We start from the raw sequence: 4,351 nt of genomic DNA on the forward strand, positions 1-4,351 counted from the left end.
TCCCCAGTCGACGGTACGGAGACAGTCTACGGTGGATTCCGTTCTCCAAGGAGCAGTACACCTGGACTGGAACTAGAGCACGCGTGCAAATATCCTTTGGAACTGTCTGTTCCTTGTTAGTGGAACACAGAGCGAGGACAGAGACAGAAAATCCAGGATCCTGGTTCGCATTATGTACATGTGCACGTTTTATTAAAGTTGAGCGCTCATTTTTTCTTGTTGTTCTTAAATACCTTAAATCTGTATTCATACGGTCTAAGTAGTTTAATCCGATTAATCAAAAGTAATTTGTTGTTCAGAAATCCGTGTTGAATTAAAGTGTTAAATCAAAACGAAACAGATAGAAGTCTTTGTGACACTGGTAGTTTGTTTATGTGGGTTACACGAGTACAAGTGCGAGTATACTTTTGCTTCCGAGTACAAGAACAGGTCTCCGAGTACGAGTACTTGAACGTCCGAGTACGAGTTCGAGTACGAGCACTTCCACTTACGAGTACAAGTACTTGTATTCCGAGTACGAGTACGAGTACTTGTATTTCTGAACACGGCACCGGGTACATTATTATGCTTGAAGCCTAAAATTATATGTACTGTTAATCACTTGTGATACAAACTAGGGTTCATCTTTGTTAGCTTTTTTAATTATTTGAAATTAATTTTGTTTTTAATCGGCAACAGCAGGAAGTATTTTCCAAGGAAATGCTACACAGCTGAGATGTCGAGATACAGGCGCTACGGTTGACCGATTTCGGCCCGGCAACACAGTGACGAAAGGCACACATGTATTAGCATATTCATTAGCGTCACTCGGCGTGACTTGGCTTGGGTCTCGGTATCGACCAATAATGAAGCCGTCAAAAAGGTTGATATTTTTCCCAAAACGAGATCCCACAATATAAAAAGAGGGCGTCCTCTCTCTGCTTTATGTTTATTCATGATGTCCAGGGCTTTAGAGAATAAGTTTTATAACAAGGAATAATGGTGTTTAAATCACCGACGACTATTAACTATTTTCCAAGTTGCAACTAACGGGAGTAGGGTTTCCATAGCTACACTGAATGTCGTCGCTCAGCCTCTGTTAATAGCTTTATGTTCAGTGAAAATACCAAATCTTTACTTTGATTGAAATTAACTACTCAGTAATAACCATGTAATTTTGACCCAGGACGTTGCGACTAAGCTCAGCGTATCCAGAAGGGCATTTCGTCCCTTTTTTCATTTCTTTTTAGGAAATGAAAGAAATACTTCCCCCGTTTTAACATGTGTTTTTTTTACGAACGACAAAAAGTGGGGTTTTTTTTCAGAAGTTGTGCCTTCCCTGACTGGAAATACGGATACGCTAGTGCTAGAATAGATGGAATCCAAAATATCTACTATCTCGGAGTCTTTTTCTTGTCAGCTTTAAAATGATTCAGGTACGGATCGGTGCAGGTGTAGAAGGGAAAGCTCCCACAGCGCGGGCGATCCCAGGGGCGGGGGAACGTCTGCAGAACGCTGAACTGATGCGACTGCTGCTCGGGAATCGTCAGACGGTGTCTGGACACCGCCTCCTCCACCTTGCCGATGACCTCTACGACTATTGGGTCCTTGCTGTCCAGCGGGCTAGCCTCCGAGGGGTCCCTGGTTAGGTCGTACACTAGGGGCGGGTCGTGCTGGTCCGTGCTCCAGCCCGTGCAATCACACGTGTAGGTTTGGAAGCAGCCCAGCACGCCATGGGGCCCTGGAATGAGACGACTGGTTGTGTAGTGAACCTTGTACGTGGTGTCACCTGCGTAAGAGGCATAAACAATACCTGTCAATAAACACAGTGAATCGATCAATTCCGAGCTGTGGTACACGATGAGAAGTAGGCCTATTATTGCAACGAAACACTTACACTGTGATGACGTATTCCTATCCCAACTTGGGGTCAGTTCTACGGTAGAATAAGATGAATGCATTTTACTCTTTCATTCATTATAAAATTATCGTAAATGACATTCACCTTCTTATTCCTCCATCATGCAATAAATTACTTACCCCCTTCTGTGCGTGTACCGCACCGCGTTGATGAAGACTCCGCAGTAATGGAACATAAACTCATGTGTCATCTCGCTACTGTCGTTAGTCAGTAATGGCATGAGGTCCCGACCATCGTAGATCCTGTCAGTGGGCAGCTTGACTCCGGTGACTCGGGCCACTGTTGGTAAGACGTCCGGTAGGTGGGTGGGTTGAGACACCACGGTGCCTGGCGGGATGACGCCAGGCAGTTTGACGATGGCAGGAACTCGGATGCCACCCTCCCATGTGTTACCTTTGCCTCCTATATAAGAAATTCCCAAAATCACCGGTTCCATTTTCAAAGTCATATGCTTACTCTTCAAGATTTTACTCAGTGATCACTCTCATTGCCGTATATATAACGACTGCTATATGGTTGTCTCGATATTATGATGAAATCACTTGTGTTCAGTTTTTCTGGCTTTGGAAAGCGAATAAAGTGCAATGATGACTACATATCGCTTCTGAGTGGGCAGACAATCTGCTGGAATCAAACTCGCTGTGCCCTAATTGTTGAGTTTGAACAAACTAATCAAGCTATACCTTTTAAAGGTGTTATTAAGATCATCGATTTATTAAAAAGCTGGATTGTATAGGGACACCTGATTCACATATCGAGTTTGTAATACCTTTATAGATTCCGTTCCAGCCGCCTTCTCGTTCGCCATCGTCTGTGAACTCCTCCACGTGACCTCCATTATCTGACGTCAGATACACAAAGGTGTTTCTCTCCAGGCCCAGCTTCTTGAGTGACGACAAAACCTCCCCGACACTCCAATCCATCTCCTCCAGGTTGTCCCCGTAGCTGCCGTGCACGCTGCGGTTGCGGAACAGGTCGTTGTTGTAAAGCGCCGTGTGAGCCTGTACGAAGGACATGACAAGCAGGAAGGGCTGCTGCTGGTGGCTCTCCATGAATTGGACGGCGCGGCTGTGCAGGCGCTCGGTCAGGTGATCGTACTGGAGTGGCTGCTCCACGATCTCACGGTTCTCCATCAGGACGCAGTTGATCCTGATTGCCTTCCAGTACATCAAGAGTGAACCGTTGGCAGCGAGGGCTACAAACAGGAACAGCACAACGCTCCTGTAGCCAATTAATTCCATCCACTTGAGGAGCATGGCGGCTGCCAGTGCGCCAAGTACCGAGTACGCCATCTTGGCGTATACCCTTCATGGCTTGGCCCAGGCATAGGAGACGGTGCTCTCCGTTCCGCAGTCCCGTAGGTTAGTCACGGGAAGGCCGTAGAAATAGTCAAATCCTTGCGAATTAGGATCGGAGCAGGAATTCTCATCGGTGCTTTTCCCAAAACAGCACAGCCAGAATTCTTCGTAGTTAACCCAAGTGGACGCACCAATATCCCTCTTATCAAGATTGACCGAGCTGGTTTCCATTAAATGAAACTGTTAAAAGTTGTATTTTTATCACCTGGGTCCAAAATCGTATCACTTCTTTATTAAAAAAAAGTCACGTGAAAATCTATGCGTTTATTTAGTGCCTGTAAACTGGAGTCCAATTTGCAGACCACTATTAGGCCTCGTTTTCTTAAAGGGGGCTTCAATGGGTTTTAACAACAAAAAGCTTACCTTTGCCTTTCTCTAAATTTTGAGTGGGGACACAAGAGGTAGGGCTACAGGCCTTGAGTGGGGATCCAAATGCTCCCCCTCCCACCCTTACACCACTGCCTAACACACCTACCTATCATGGCCGTAGCGTATCCAACGTCTTTCAATAATTCGGCAACCGTGGTTTCGTTAGAAGGTACACCACCACGCGCCGATATGTAAATAAACACCCTCATCCTTCCTTCGGCCCCCATACCTATAAGACGACCAAACTCGGTAAGCAAACTTTGATAAATCCATGTAATTCTTTCAATGCCCCCTTTTTGGGGGGGGGGGCTGTAAAAAGACATAGTTCAAAGATTCTACATTTTTGTTGAGGAAGAAACTTAAGTTAAGGCCTACGGCAGAAACCCGATCCAAGGCCTTCTGCAACGGTTCACCAACTATCTAATGCCGTTACAGATTATAACTATAAGGTTTTGTTCCGAGCTGTAGTAATTTCATGAAACTCTTTGGTTTTGTTTGATTACAAAGGTAGACTATTGATTAAAGTCGGACTGTCGTCGGTAAGTGCACCTACAATCCAGACTCTTATCAATTCGATAGCAGTATCGAGAATCCTAATCAGTTAGACCTATACGAGGAAACGCAATATCATTAATTCATTATTAGGTTTGCCAGACACTGTATACTCAGTGTTTTCCCGAGTGATTGTGAGAAAAAACACTAGGCCGGGACTCGAACCCACCAT

The 4,351-nt window shown here is 45.2% G+C and overlaps 1 pseudogene; it reads right to left on the reverse strand.

The window, feature by feature from the left end:
• Positions 1–661: 661 nt before the first annotated feature.
• Positions 662–3,861, reverse strand: LOC119741285 (annotated as a pseudogene).
• Between the last annotated feature and the right edge of the window lie 490 nt (positions 3,862–4,351).

This window comes from Patiria miniata, unplaced genomic scaffold (assembly GCF_015706575.1).
Source record: "Patiria miniata isolate m_02_andy unplaced genomic scaffold, ASM1570657v1 HiC_scaffold_5, whole genome shotgun sequence".
Taxonomy (NCBI): Eukaryota; Metazoa; Echinodermata; class Asteroidea; order Valvatida; family Asterinidae; genus Patiria; species Patiria miniata.